The 16717-nt window shown below is 40.8% G+C and overlaps 1 protein-coding gene across 1 annotated transcript in view; it reads right to left on the bottom strand.

Moving 5' to 3' along the window:
• The window catches only part of LOC135709260 (zwei Ig domain protein zig-8-like), a 575709-nt gene that overhangs the window by 50013 nt on the left and 508979 nt on the right, over positions 1-16717 (bottom strand). The window lies entirely within an intron of this gene.

Here is a 16717-nt window from a genome sequence, read left to right as displayed (position 1 = left end):
CGACGCGCAGTGGGACGAAATAAAACAAGAGGGACATGACCATTTTCGGCGAAACTATTGAGCGTTGTATTTTGATGTCTTCTAAAATGTTTCTTCAATTTTTAAATACTTTATTGCACTGGTGAAATTTATTGCTCAAGGGGGCTTTACACTTAGATAAAAAAAATAACTTTTTTATGTCTGATGATCATCTATGGAAACATTGTAGATGAAGTCATTTTAAGAAACTTTGTCGAAGACGTCAATTTTCCATCTCTCGAAGTTATAGGGCAAAATTGAAGTACAAACGGTAGTACCCCCTTAAAAACCGTTTATTTTACCATAACTTTTTAGTTTGAATATTCCATTTTTTTTTCAATGTTCTACAAAGTTGTAAGTGCTCTAAAACTGCACACTGCTGCAAAAAAAAAAAATGCTATCTCTTTGGTTTGAATATTTAAGTCCCTTTCTATAATTTTTAAAACGCTATCTGTAAGGGGGTGTATCTACCAAGTTAGCAGGTATTAGCAGCTAATCTCAATGTTATTTTTTTCAGCATCTTCTACTCTGTTGTTGCATATTCATAGGGGGATCCAAGGGGATGCCTAATTATTTTTTTTTAAAGTACCTCAATGTTTTGTTAAGTTTTACGGTTTTATGACAATTTTTAAAATTGTTTACATCAGAGTGGGTTTCCCACTGCCCTTTGTTTATGCTTATTCTGGTCCCCAACTACTGGGCAAAATTTGAATTTGCGGGAGAATTTTCAATTTTGTATGGGAAACCGAACGATCCTAGTCATTTGCTTTTCAAAAATCCAAATATTGCTCAAATTTCACCAAAACTCGGACTGAGATTGAGAATACTATACCAAACAACTTTGTCGAAGCTGCAACCTACTCTAATGTACATACTTGGAAAAAAGATTATGAAAACAGCAAAACGTTGCAAAACATTGTGGTACTTAATTAGAAAATTCATTAGGCATCCCCTTTTATCCCCCTATGAATTGTGTATGTAACAGTAGGATATAAGTTGCTGAAAGAAGTTACGTTGAGCTTAGCTGCAAATACCTGCTAACATGTAAGATACACCCCTTTAAAGTTAGTGTTGAAAAATTATAAATGCGGTTGTTAATCCTTTACATGAAGAGATAGTAATTTGCTTTATTGAACAAAAATGTGCATTTTTAGAGCACTTACAACTTTATAGAACATTGAAAAAAATTAAAAATTCAATCTTTAAAGTTATGGTAAAAAAATGGTTAGTATCGTTTGTATTCCTCTTTCACCCTTTACCTTGTCCACTTGAGAAATAGCAAATTGAGTTCTTGGACAAAGTTTCTTAAAATGACTTCATCTTCAATGTTTCCATAGATGTAAATCAATTTCAATAAGACATAAAAAAGTTATTTTTTATCTAAATGCACTACTCAACTTAAGAACTCAACAAATGATAAAACATTTTAGAAGACATCAAAATGCTACACTCAATAGTTTCGTCGCAAATAACCATGTCCCAGTATTTTTGATTTAGTGCCACTGTGCGACGCATCGACTGAAAGAACTGCTGATGAAGAACCAAGGAGCTGGAAACCCTATATCAATAGTTGAAGATGCTAATTTCAAATAACAGACTGTAGTGGTAATTTTTATACGATAGATGGAGTAGATGAAAGCATAGAGTTGATAGTTCCGTTAGAGTACGGCAGTGAGAGGATTGTATATAGATATTAGAATAGCGAACTAGGACAACTTTTAAGGAAGGTACAAATCGGTTTTTTCATCTCTCTTTACCTGTCCCCCCCCCCACCACCACCGGTATACACCCCTCACCATCCCTCTCCAAAGGGGGAGTTTGGTAAAGAGAGATGAAAAAACCGATTTGTACCTTCCTTAAAAGTTGTCCTAGTTCGCTATTCTAATATCTATATACAATCCTCACACTGCCGTACTCTAACGGAACTATCAACTCTATGCTTTCATCTACTCCATCTATCGTATAAAAATTACCACTACAGTCTGTTATTTGAAATTAGTATCTTCAACTATGTAAATCGTTGACTTCACGTAGAAGTAATACTAAAAACATATAGTCAAAGCCTATATCAATCCTATACGTTTGACAATAGGCAACATCACAGGCCTTATTTAAATACGGCCCGCCTGACGTATACATGGTGGAAAGGGACGGAAAACCGTGTTGTAAGCAAAAAGACAACAGCAGATGATGACATCAACAACATGGCCGCCAGTCAGGCCCCTGTGAAGAACAATGAGGAGGACCACACAATGGTTGCTGCCGAGTAAATAGACGATCGCGTGACACACATCGAGAGTGGCCTGCTTCAGTCGACAGCTGATTGAACACTGCACGAGAATATGGATCTGATTTTGCTGAGATTGCGATTGAGCTTGAATGATCGCACATATCGTAGTTATTACTCCATGATTATTAAAGCTAGGACAACCAACCAAATAAATGTAGCTTGGCTCGCGATTTAGCCGAAAATTTTCACTTACAAGATTTGGAAGCTCATTTACATTAATTTTTCAATTGCGCCGGCCACTGGCATATAGACTGTTAAATAAGATTTAGATTCCCGAAGGCAAGCGGTATCATGGTTCCTTTGCATACCGGCATTAACAACCCGCCTAGGATTGACGCAATGATCTTCTGCTCAGTAAGCCAAAACGGTCGCCGCTATGTCACCGAGTTCTTTATGTCACAATAAAAGAGGAAACATCGAGTCTTCGGTCGAGTTGCAGTTGTTCCGGTTTACAAAGTGTATTCACACATAAACAGCTGTTACTTTTTAACTGCTACATATACCAAATAAATTCAAATTTTCAGAGAAGATTTTTTATAGAATATTGAACATGTGAAAAATATATCATGATTAACTTAATCAACAAAACAAAATATTTTTCGTATCGGAAAGCTGATCATAGTAGTATCATCAGCGTGCTGTCTAGCATAGACTGGGGAAGCGTCCTGGACCCTGATAACGTTGAAACCGCTGCGCAGCTTTTTCACATGTCTTGGCGTATGTCATTGACAGACACGTTCCAAAGAGAGTTCACCGAAAAGGGTCACATCTTCCTTGGCAGACAAGCCAATTGCGAAAGTTTTAAATAGACCAAGCGAGCGGAACTAAGGAAATTCACCAAGTATCGTACGCTATCGCTGAAACATCATTACGTTAGGCTCAATCATGAGTTCAAGCGAGTTAGCCGTCGATGCTATTCGCGATATCAACGTGGGATTCAGAGTAAACTCAAGTCACACCCGAAGTCCTTCTGGAATTACGTTAACGAGCAGCGTAAAGAGTTTGGTCTACCATCGACTGCCGCACCACAACTTAAGTCGTCCTTCAACCCAGGACCCGATGGTGTCCCATCAGTATTTCTGAAGAAGCATATCGCCAGCTTGCTGACACCGTTGCAGCGTCTATTCCGCATGTCCATCTCGAGTGGTAGGGTATACGTCCCTAACCTCGGTCTAATATGCAGCCATCGATTACGTTTTTAATCATAACTCATCAATGAATTTACCTGCAAACGATATTCTACTGCTAAATGGTATGCTTAGATATGCTTATCATGTCGTTTGCTATCAGAAACCACGAAAAGTTGAAAAACTTACTTTTTTTAAGACAATAACTCACGAGGGAAATGTATGTAATATGGGTCTATTGTCCCCAAATTGGGTCTATTTATGGATGCAACTTCGTCCTATCTTGTTTGATCCTCAAAAAAACGCTCTTGGTAACGTTTTCTGATGTATTTTTTTTTATCACTATCACTGTTAACTTAATGCTCTTCATTCCTCAAAACATTTCTTAGAGAAAATTTTACGAAAACTACATTAAATCACTCAATTTAAAAATTAAAAATTAAAAATTTCGCTTATCGTCTTTTGACCGCAGAATATCTAAATCAGAACATTGTGATGTTCATTATACAGGTTTGGCAGAAAAAATCTCCCTTCCTGTTCGTTCCTTATCATCCAAATGCAAAACAACATTGTTGACGTTACTCTTATTGCTATATGCTGTCAAATGAATTTCATGGGCCATAGTTAGGAACATAGAAAAGAAATGTGTCCCTAAAGTTGGGTCCATGTTTTACTTGTGAAAACGTTGTTAAACAATTAAAATAAACATAAAATATTCAAACAGCAACTGTAAGTTTTACGTCTAGTGTGTATTATCAGGTAATTCCAATCAATAAATGCCATAATCAGGCCATTTGATGATCGTCAGTCAACCTTCCCATCTTAACCTTATAAGTCATGGCGGCTAAAAACTCCGAACATTGTGATATTCTCAACCAGTTTTATTACTTACGAGAGCTGAAAATGTATTGAAATGTTGTGATATAAATTGATTTGTGTGTGGTACACATTTATCAACCATCAGTGATCAATATTTTCCTTATTTTTTGTGTAATATTCCTTAATTAATTATTTATTTGCGTGATAGGCCGAATGAAAGGACTAGACCCACATTACATACCGTAACCCTATATTTCCATCTTGTTGGAAATTTGCACATATGTTTCCTGTTCACAAAAAGGGAAACAAACGGGACGTGGATAATTCCCGTAGAATCACATCGTTGAGCTCACTTTCGAAGTTATTCGAATTAGTCATCATGGAGCCCCTGCTCTCTTATTGTAAGCAGTATCTAAGTAGTGATCAACACGGCTTCTTTTCCGATCATTGTACTACCACTAATCTACTTTGTCTGACATCGTATGTCACGGAAAGCATGCCAGAACGGGATCAAACCGACGTAATTTACACCGACTTGTCGGCTCATTCGATAAACTGAACCATGCAATTGCGATTGCTAAGTTAGATGGACTCGGGGTAAATGACAACCTCCTGCGATGGTTTCGCTCTTATCTCAGTGATCGACAGCTGATGGTAACCGTTGGTGAATTTCAGTCTGCTACTTACCCAGTCACGTCAGGGATACCTCAAGGAAGTCACCTAGACCCGTTGATTTTCCTGTTGTAATTTAACGACGTGAATCTTGTCCTCGAAGGCCCTCGTCTATCGTATGCAGATGATCTTAAAATCTATATCCGGATCCGTTCTATCGATGACTGTCACTTCCTCCAATTCCAGCTCGAAGCGTTTGCTAACTGGTGCAACTTGAACCGAATGGAGGTCAACCCCGCGAAGTGTTCAGTTATCACCTTCTCTTGCAAGAAGGAACCGATCATGTTCAATTATGTACTTCAGGAAACAACTATCAGCCGTGTCAACCACGTAAAAGACCTGGGAGTTATTCTGGATTCCCAGTTAACGTATAAGCAACACATCTTGTTCATTGTCGACAAGGCGTCAAGATCTTTGGGATTCATTTTCAGGATTGCAAAGAATTTTTCCGATATATATTGTCTCAAATCGCTATACTGTTCCCTGGTGCGGTCCACCCTGGAATATTGCTCTGCAGTATGGAACCCAAGCTATAACAATGGTGCTGAAAGAGTTGAGTCCGTTCAGCGTCGATTTTTTTCGATTTGCTCTGAGGAAGCTGCCTTGGAGAAACCCTTTTCGTCTACCCAGTTATGAAAGTCGATGTCAACTGATTGATCTAGAGCTTCTACGTACTCGGAGAGACATTTCGCGGGCCCTGCTCATCGCGGATAGTTTACAAGGTAGAATTGATTATTCTACAATCCTGGAGAAGATCAACGTGAACGTCCAACCCTGAGCGCTGGCAAATAACGCTTTGTTAAGATTGCCTCAGCATCGCACCAACTATAGCATTAAAGGTGCTATAGACGGCCTTCAACGTGTGTTCAATCGAGTTTCTTCAGTGTTCGATTTCAACCTGACACGATAGATGCTACGCCGGCGCTTTTCCCGTATTTTCTCTGACGTAGTAAACCGTGGAATGACCATGTATTTTATTGTATTGTGTATTTTAGTAAGCTGGACTATGTATTTTAATGTTATTCACTTAAACATCATTGGAGCTACACTCAGCCTGTTGATGTAAACTAATAAATAAATAAATAAATAAATAATATTGGTTTGGTTCCATCCGTCAATAGCAATAATGACGATTGAATTTCCTTGCATAACCGCTGATTTAAAACTGGAGACTGTACAACATTATATAGACAGCATGTTGTTCTCATGACTATGACTCGAGATAAAGTACCTCCAAGAAAGTTGCATGTGTACGTTATGGACTAAACAATCTTCACTGAATATTTCAAGTCTTTTGGTATAATGGTTTGTGTGTGTCCATTTTTATCGAATACGCCCTTTACTAAAGGGAGTTTCATGTAAACTCCGAGAAAAATTCCATCTGAATAGAGTTTTACGTATGCCATACATTTTTTTTTACCAGAGAAGCACCAAGGACAATGGCAATGACCGTTACGGGAATTGAATTAAAACGATAATAATAATAATGGAAATCGTAAAATGTTTAAAAAAATCGATGCAACCCTCGGAACTCTGAAACATGATGGAGCCCGGTATGATACTAATGATCTACTTCTCAGTAAGCAAAAATGGTTGCCACTAGGCCATCACGCTCCTTTCATCTCACAACAATTGTGACCAAGTTATTGATATAATCCTTCAATTCCGTTGATGCTTTTACCGTTACAGAATAGACAAACACAATATTACTAAAACTTAACGATCTCGAGGAGACACGGGTAGAGGAGGTGCTGCTACATCGAAGATTTCATCGAAATTTGCTCATTTGGGTTAGTTATATGTATAGGTATGCGTATATGTACACGGTTTTCTTGCACTTAACTTTGCATGAACTCAATCAATTCCAGAGAAGTTATAGCTGGGAAAATAGGTGGTACTTCGCGTATTTGAAGGTTATAAAATAGACCCGCAAGTGAAAGTGGTCCTTAGCCTCTTGCCCAGTAACTTCTATCCCTTCCTCCCCGCGGCGCCGGCTGGGATACGAGTAACCTTAGGGAAGATCGGGTAACCAACTCCGGTGAGAACTTTGGTCGTATGCAGACAGGGAAGGGGGAGTTGCATCCTTTTCGGAGGATGTGGCTTACAAAACCCGAGCGTCTGTTCTCCATGTTAGGGGCGGCTCAAACAACGTCTGACTGGCATCCATCGGCTAAATACGAAATGCATCTCCCCAAAAGCTATACCCAAGATGGCAGTCCCATCACGGCGGATAGAAGACCTTAGGCCAACCACCTACTGTCTCCGAAACCGTCAAATTGTTACAGAAACCTATTGTGAAAGATTAGGAACTGATTTTATGGCGCTAAACAACGGACAAGAATTGGAACATGGAACGTACTGACGCTAGCCCAACAAAGTAAACTAGCCCAACTCACCAGTGAGGCCCGCCGTATGAAGCTAGAAATCCTGGGACTTAATGAAGTCCACTGGCCGAACTTTGGAGAACACAAGTTGCCTTCGGGACAGGTACTTTTATATTCTGATATGCGAGGTGAAAACGCTCCGTGACAACGTGGAGTTGGCTTTCTGCTTAGGGCCCAAGCACAGGCTGCGCTCATCAAGTGGGAACCTATCAATGAGAGAATAATCGTTGCCAGATTCAGAACACGGGTCCGAAAACTTTACCATAATCCAATGTTATGCGCCAACCGATGCTGCCGAATTGCAGGACAAAGAGAACTTTTACAGTCAACTGAATAAGACCTCAGAGGAAGGAGTGGATCACCGATGAAACCTGGAGGAAGATCGAGGAGCGGAGAGAAGCAAAAGCCGCGATGGAGCGAACAAGGACCCGAGGAGCCAAGAACGAGGCCCGTCAGCGGTATTCGGCTCTAGAGAGGGAAGTTTAGCGTTCCTGTATACGGGACAAGTGAGCGTGGGTGGACTCCCTGGCTGATGAAGGGGAAAAAACCGCAGCAACTGGCGATATCCGCCTCCTCTATGATGTTTCACGACGGCTGAGCGGGGCAACGATGCCTGTGAAAGACGCGACTGGACAGTTGCTCACCGACCCCACTGACCAGTTGAAACGAGCATTTTGAACAACTTCTCGAAGTTTCAACGGTCAACCAACCATCAACATCTTGGCATGATCCGCCAAGGGTGAGGCGCGTTACTCGCGTCAACACTGAAGCTCCATCATTGCAGGAGATAAAAGCAGCCATCCGAAGTATGAAGTTCAACAGAAATGCTCAAAGCTGACATCATGCTATCCTCACAAATGTTGCAGGGCGTCTTGGTAAAAGTCTCCAAGAAGGGGAATCCAACTGTATGCGACAACTGGCGAGGCATCATGCTACTGTGTATTGTTCTCAAAGTTCTGTGTAAAGTTATCCTCAATCGGATACAGGAGAAGATCGATGTGACTCTCCGACGACAGCAGGCAGGAATTCGTGCTGGAAGATCCTGTGTGGAAAATATTGTCACGCTCCGCATCATCCTGGAGCAGGTCAATGAGTTCCAAGAGTCCCTGTACTTGGTATTCATTGACTACGAAAAAGCTTTCGACCGACTAAACCACGAAAACTTGTGGGGCGCTCTGAGATGCAAGGGAGTCCCTGATAAGATGGTCAACCTCATCGAAGCGCAGTACGAGGCTTTCTCATGCAGAGTGTTGCACAACGAAGCTTTGTCTGACCCGATTCGGGTAATCGCGGGTGTGAGGCAAGGATGTTTATTTTCATCGCTACCGTTCCTCATCGTAATCGACGAGATCATGGTTGGAGCCGTTGACCGTGTACCGAACCGTGAGTTGCTGTGGCAGCCTATTACCATGGAGCATCTGAACGACTTCGATTTGGCTGATGACGGCGCTCTGACATGCAGAGTAAGCTCGACGACCTTGTGGAACGCTCCTCTGAAGCAGGTCTAACCATCAACGTCAACAGGACCAAATCGTTGGATGTCAACACGGAAAACCGTTCCAATTTCACGGTAGCTGGGCAGGCAGTGGAGAAAGTCGAAGGCTTCCAATATCTTGGCAGCCAGATAGCGTCGGACGGCGGCACCAAGAGCGACATAAGTGCACGGATTAAAAAGGCGAGGCCTGCTTTTGCCAGTTTGCGATATGTATGGAGAGCGAATCAGGTCAGTCGACGCACCAAAATCCGAATTTTTAACTTGAATGCCTGCGGTACATAATTTCGTGCCTGGTGGCCTCACAATTGGATCTCAAATTCCGAGCTTCATCGTTTGTGCCATCAGAAGCCGATGGAGACAGAAATTCATAAACGGAAGTGGAGGTGGGTCGGCCACACACTACGACGGAGTGAAAACGAAATCTGCAAGCAAGCACTGGAATCCAGGACATCGCAGCAGAGCCAGACCCAGAGCTCGTGGTGGCGGAGCCTTAACAGAGAAATTAAGAACGTTGACCGAAATTTGACTTGAGCACAGGTCAAGGCTAACGCTAGTAATCGCCCAGGATGGAAATCTTCCATAAAGACCCTTTGCACCCCTGGAGGTGCGCAGGATCGTTAAGTAAGTAAGTAAGAGAAGTTAATAAAGAGATTTAAGTACGCTCAAGTGTGAGGCAAGAATGGGGATAACTTCTAAAACACAATGACGTCAACAAACCAGACCAAGTCATTGTGACTAAGGAGCTAACAGCATTCTAGCACTTACACTCAAGCGTTCAGAAATTTCTATTATGTCCTTTTTTCGTACCGTGCAAGCGTAATAGAATTTGAAGTGTCATAGCCAAGCGCACGAATAATTTTGGCATCAGCATTTCAAAACAGTGAATCTGCTTTTGTGAATAATTACGGTGGCGTAAGCCGTAAGTGGAAGTTCTTTACTTCAATCTATTCAAATATCTAGATTTTTGATTTTGCATAATGGCAACAGAACAGAACAGAAGTGAGAGAATTCCAAACTTCTGTCCACCAATCATTAGGTCTTGATCCAATGAACAACTCCACCAAAGGCAGCAACTTTGTAGATGGCAAGGATGTCAAGTTATAACATAAACTAGGAAATCACAAATTTGATCACACTAGCGCCGCGTAGTGAGAAAATTCCGAACTTCTGTTCACTAATCATTAGGTATTGATCCAATGAACAACTTAGCCAAAGGCAGTAACTTTCTAGATGACAAGGATTACAAGATATAACACAAACAAGGAAATCATAGATTCAAGCATACTAGCACCATGTAGTGATAAAATTCCAAACTTCTGTCCACTAATCATTAGGTCTTGATCCACTGAACAACTTCACCCGTGACAGCAACTTTCAAGATGCAAGCATTTCAAGATATAACACAAACAAGGAAATCATAAATTCAAGTTCACTAGCGCCGCGTAGGAAGAGAATTCCGAACTTCTGTCCACCAATCATTAGGCTTGATCCAATGAACAACTTCGCTCAAGACAGCAACTTTCTTGATGGTAAGAATTTCAAGATATCACACAAACAAGGAAAGCACAAATTCAAGCTTACCAGCACCGCGTAGTGACAAAAGTTCAGACTTATGTATATCAATCATTAGGTCTTGATCCACTGAACAGCTTCGCTGCAGACAGCAACTTTCTAGGTGGCAAGGATTTCAAGATATAACACAAACGAGTAAATCATAAATTCAAGCACACTAGCACCGCGTAGTGAGAAAATTCCAAACATCTGTCAACCAACCATCAGGTCTTTATCCACTGAACAACTACGCCAAAGAAAGCAACTTTCTAGATGGCAAGGATTTCAAATTATAACGTTAACTAGGGAATCACAAATTCAAGCACACTAGCGCTACGCAGTGAGAAAATTCTGAACTTCTGTTCACCAACCATTTGGTTTTGATCCACTGAACAACTTCACCCAAGACAATAACTTTCTAGATGGCAAGATTTTCAAGTTATAACGTAAACTAGGGAATCACAAATTCAAGCACACTCGCGCCGCGTAGTGAGAAAATTCTGAACTTCTGTCCACTAACCGCTAGGTCTACTGAACAACTTTGCCGGAGACAGGATCGCGAGATATTCCATGTTGGTCCCTATTAGGTCAAATATGCTACGTGTACTCCATTTACGCGATTCCCTCGCGTAAACGGAATCATTCGAGACCAACGTAAATGGAATTCGTGTAGACCGAGTTCGCTTTCTTTGGGGGGAGAGTGTACAATTTTCACACTGTCGTACTCTAACGGAACTATCAACTCTACTTTCATCTCCTCATCTATCATATAAAATGAACCGTAAGTCTGATATGTGTCATTTCATCTCCTTATCTATCATATAAAATGAACCTTAAGTCTGATAAGTGTCGTTCAACATCTCCAACTATGTAACATTGTTAACTTCACGCTTGGAGCAATACATACATAACTAGCTAAAGTGAAAAGGAAGTTAACATGTATTAATGTTTGCATGCATGGATGTTTACATCACCAGTAAAATTCATAATTTGTTCATGTGTACCTTGAATGACCGTAGAGCTGATTGGGAGCAATATCGAACGTTTATGGAACACAGCTTTGATCCAATCATTCCTTTACAAACCAAAGATGAAATTAATTATGCTCTTAAATCTGTGCCTACTTCGATAGTTGAAGCAAGAGCTGTCTCAGTACCAAAATGCGAGGTTAAATTCGATTCAATTATAATAGACGACGATCTTCAACTCTTGATCCGTCTGAAAAATGTCCTCAGAAGGCAATCAGGCGGGATGTGCAAAAACAAGGAAGGAGGAACAAAACTTTTTGAAAATAATGTTTTGAAATTAGACCCGAGTTCCAAACCCTTTTGGAAGCTCTCAAAAAAAAAAAAACCTCAAAAGCCTTGTTCAACGAGCTGGGATGTGCACTCTATAGTCGAGACCAGGCATGGAAAATCATTTGCATTCATTTCGTACATTCATTTACATTCATTTGCTCCTAACTTTTTTCATGACCAGAATTCCACAAATTAATGCATTGAATTGTTGTAGGTTTTGTTATTAGCTACAACTTTTATTAACAACTAAAATCCGTATCTCTTATGCATGACGAACCAGAGCAAACAGAATCCACTACTGTTTTTCAGTGAATGTATTTTACATTCACTGAAAAACAGTAACGAGTTCTGCCCGCTCTAATTCGTGATGCATAAGAGATACATATTTGAGTTATGGGCAAAAGTTGTAGCTAATAACAAAACATACTAAAGCTCTATACATCATTTTGCGGAATGCTGCTGATGAAAAAAGTGAGAGGTAAATGAATGTAAATGATTTTCTATGCCTGGTCGAGACAACAATCTCGTTAGCTTGCTTGCTATTGTACCTAACCTTCGAGATTTTGGTCACGGCCGAGAACCACTTCGTCAGATCAGTCGTTATTTGCATTACATTCAAAGGTTTCTTTTGACGTAGGACTACGTCTGTGATTTTCATATGGGGGTACACTTTGTGAAAACCGAAATTGGAACATGTAACAAAATTATGACAGATTTTGAACGTTAATAACTCAGCTGCCTCTGGATTAATTTCAATGATTTTATAACCAATCGATCAGAAATATTCCTAAGCATCTGTTGAAATTACAACTTTATCATTTTACAAAATATCACTAGTGAAAATTGCACGAATGTGCAACTGTTGCTATAATAATTAAAATTATCATCGATTACCTGCGAAAAGCGATTTCTCTAACACAGATTTCAAAGTTGAATTCCATCCGGTCTCACCAAACAGTGTTTATTCACTTACCGCGTGGTGAGTGATAGTGTTCTCCAGTACTCAACGAAAGGCTCCCCGCAAGCAGCTTACTATCAACCTCAACCGCTGATCGGATTCAATTCCAATCACCGTGTGTGGTGGTGTCTGGTCGTCGGCATCAGCAGCAGCCCACATGAGCATCCATAGAAGGAGGAGTAAGCCACACCACTATAGATCGGAATCAGTAGCTCTTCGTGAGTCGCTGTGGGCCATCTATACCAAGCGCATCACCCTCATTCCAAACAACATACAGCTCACCAGCCTCATCTGTGTTGAACACCCTAATAGCTCAGCACTACTCAACCATCACGACAAAACGGTCCTTTTCAGGACCACCATAAATTTGAAAAAGAGTATTTTTTTAGACATTTGTCAAGGTCATCAATCGGATGTCAGTTCCCATATCAAGATAGAGCTGAAATTAGGGCGTAACAGTTTTTGAAAACAATGACTTCTTTCGATTATGTCTTGGGTAATGTTGGTTTGCGTGCCTTGAATTCCTAAAAATCATCGAGAGAAGTCATTGCTTACAAAAGCTGATACGCCTAATTCCAGCTCTATCTAGATATGTTTAAATCTAACATACCATGTTCTTGAAGGCTACATTGGGGTGCAATTTCAAAAACCAAAGTCGCGGCATGAAAGTGGTCTGATTTTGATCCAGAGATGTTGGAATTTGATTCATAATACGCCAATCGACAGGATTTTTTTCTACGAATCTGTTGAAATTAAGACTTTATCATTTTTCAAAATGTCACTAGTGAAAGTTGCACGAATGTGCAACTGTTGCTATGATAGTTAAAATTATCACTGATTGACTGCGAAATGCGATTTCCCTAGCACAGATTTCAAAGTTAATTTCATCCGGTCTCACCAAGCGGTGTTTATAAAATCACCGCGTGGTGAGTATAGTGTTCTCCAATACACAACGAAAGACTGCCTGCAAGCAGCGAGCTGCAGCCCACATGACCATGCATAGAAGGAGGAAGAAGCCGCAGCGCTATTGATCGGAATCAGTAGCTCTTCGTGAGTCGATGTGGGCCATCTATGTCAAGCGCGTTATATTAAAAAGTATAAACAGAGAGTACCACGCTCAAATTCCTATTCCTACACAAAACACAAGCTCCTGCTGCAGTTAACAAATAATATTTACTATATAAGACCACGTAGTCCTGCGTCACCATTGCGTACAACCCCACAGGGCTGTCCCTTGTTGTTTTTGGGCTGAAAGTAGACAACCCATGGGCCAGTCGAGTCTTCTGGGTAGGCTCGCGATCGGGAGTTTTTCTGTCCCTGTCCATTGCCAGACTGAGATGACGATCCAGGGATGGCATCATCTGATTTCTGGGATGACAAAAGTTTGCGACCGCAGACGTTTGCGGATTTCGCAAAAAAAAATCAGGGGCCCCACGGGTGATTCATACGGCCCTGAATCACCTTGAAAATAACCTCCTCTATTTCACAACTTGCCTACGCCATCGACCACGAGGCAGCTCCAGCTAAACAAACCTTTTTTTTTGCTTTTCACCAACCATCTAGTTGTAAATCCACTATCTATTCATTAGCTAGTCATGCAGTATTATTCCACAGTCGCTCTTGTTTACATTGCATCGAAAGGTTCATGATACTGGTATGGTTTACCCAGCAAATATGCATCGTCACTCACTGCTTTTTCAGCTCTTTCGGAATGAAGCAAAAACGACTTCTCCTGAAATGGTTCACCCACTCCGTTTGCTAGGGAATTTCCGCTCCATTAGCACGCAACCTTGACGTAATCTGTTTGTCGCCTTGAATTACCTACATACTTCTGTAAGCAAATAATTTGGGCAAACCCCACACTAATCGAGTGAAGTTGGGCCATATGAAAACAAATTTCACTCATAGAAAGTCGTCCCAGGCTCGTGTAACCCCAAACAAACAGGCGACTAAAGCCGATTACAGCCCAAACGGGCAACCCATTTAATCCCATCGTGCATAACATGACGTTTTCTGTAGTTGGTTGCAGCCTGGATGAGTGATGTTTGGCATGAACGAGCCATTCCTCTCCCTTGACCTGAATGGTTTAATGTAATTATGGCGAACATTTCTATTAAATCACTTAACATTTGGCGTGATTCGATTTGCAACACGATAAAAATTACGTTTCCTGATTTCGATAACACGCATGCCCGCAGTGAGGGAAGCCGCACTCTTGCGGCCATTTGTCAGTCGATATTCCGGGGAAAGGAAATTAATCAAAATATTAATGAGAATGAGCCGAGCATGACGCGTGTTCGAAAAATGTCATTCCGGCATGTCAATGTTTGAAAGAAATTGTGCGCAACGGAAATCTCTGTGGCCGCGAATGATTGTTTAATGAGGTTTAACTGTTCCATTTGATGTGTTGATAATTGTGACGCATGATGATTGTCCAAAAATATGACCTGTTAAAAATGACCAACTACGCACGCGAACGGCAGGTAATGGATAATGGATCATGAACATTAATACCTAGCAGTCCTAAAGTCCACTTGCTTTCCGCACGCAAATGGCTTCGTTGACATCCGTGGTCACCACAAACACAAACATTAATCCACATTCATCCTGTGACACATGGACGACTAGTTGTAGCAAAAAAAAAAAGAAAAAAGTTTCAATTCCGGTCTGTCGGATTGTCGTTCATGTCAACCATGGATGTGCAAAAAACCGAAAAACAAGACAATGCAACATGCAACAAAGCATCATCCCTTTTTCTAACTAACCCGCAAACAATGCTGCAGGTGGTCAACGACGAGGAGCCATCCGTGTACCGATCAACCCAGCCAGCGTCGGTCGCACCCCAGTCCGGAATAATAATGTGGCATTAATTGCATAATGAACATTTTTATTCCAACCTCCGGTGATCCGGATGCGGTTGGAAATGTTGTACTCCACCTGCCCGCAGCCCTAACAATCTACTCCGACCAGGGGCAGATCATAGGTATAGTGCTTGCACCAGGTTGTGCAGCTCAACTATTTTCCCCATGCTGGCCTAGGCTGGCGGCTTTGCATTTTTTTTTTGTGTTGTTGCAATTGTTGACATGCCTGTGGGAAGGGATTATTTTTGTAGCTTGTTTCCGTTCCTGTCCTTTGCTGTAAAATGTTGCATTGTCACTGGGATTAAGTTTGTTTCGGTATTTGGAAAAAAAATGTGATGTTGGAATTTGCTATTAAAATATTTCCATAGCGGTTGAAATTCTTTTTCGATAAAAAAAAATGCTATGCGTTTCTGTATTTGTGATCAGATCAATTCAATGTATAAATAAACACATTAAATTTTGTTTGCAAACGTGGGATTACACAAGCATTGTTTGTATCGATTGAATCAGAATCATGGGAAACCTGTAATCCACTACTTGCAAATAATTGAAATGAACTACGCAGAATTTTAAATAAGGCAGGCTTTGACCAAATTTGATTTTTTAAGATATAATCCTAAAAGGTTCAAGAGTATTTTAATACTCTAGTAAATCCCACTTCCATGCTCCATCACAACATTGTGATGTGTCAATACTCACTGGGTGAAGTTTAACCCTCCGTTACTCGCGCCAACTTTTGTAACACGAGAACTCGCGCGTTGTACTTTGTACAACAGTGTGAGTTTTCCATTGCCATTTTGCAACCGAGCTACCAATCGATATGAAACTAACTAAACAAGCTAAACTTGTATTACAGTTAACCCCCAAAAAATGCGGATAATAGAGAAAATGTGAATGAAAACCGCGTAAACGGTGTCCGTACTACGTGGGATTTGACTTAATTGGTTACAACATAGAAAATCTCGAGATCATGACCAGATAGAAAATTACTGTCTTGGGTGAAGTGGTGAGGTGGTTCTTTGGTGAAGAGTAGTTCAGAAAATTCTCACTACATGGCGCTAGTATACACGTAAAATTCTCATATAAAATATCTCGAGATCCTGACCAGATAGAAAGTTACTATCTTGGGCAGAGCTGTTCAGGAGATCATAACTTTTTTTCTAGTGAACAGTAGTTCAGAGTTCTCTCACTTCGCGGCGCTACTATACATGTGAAATTTTCGTACATAAAATATATCTAGATCC

The sequence above is a fragment of the Ochlerotatus camptorhynchus genome, unplaced genomic scaffold (assembly GCF_037179485.1).
Source record: "Ochlerotatus camptorhynchus isolate MF236.1 unplaced genomic scaffold, CSIRO-AGI_Acam_v1.1 ptg000033l, whole genome shotgun sequence".
Classification (NCBI taxonomy): domain Eukaryota; kingdom Metazoa; phylum Arthropoda; class Insecta; order Diptera; family Culicidae; genus Ochlerotatus; species Ochlerotatus camptorhynchus.
The sequence above is the reverse complement of the archived record's forward strand: the minus strand, read 5'-3'. Positions and strand labels throughout refer to the sequence as shown.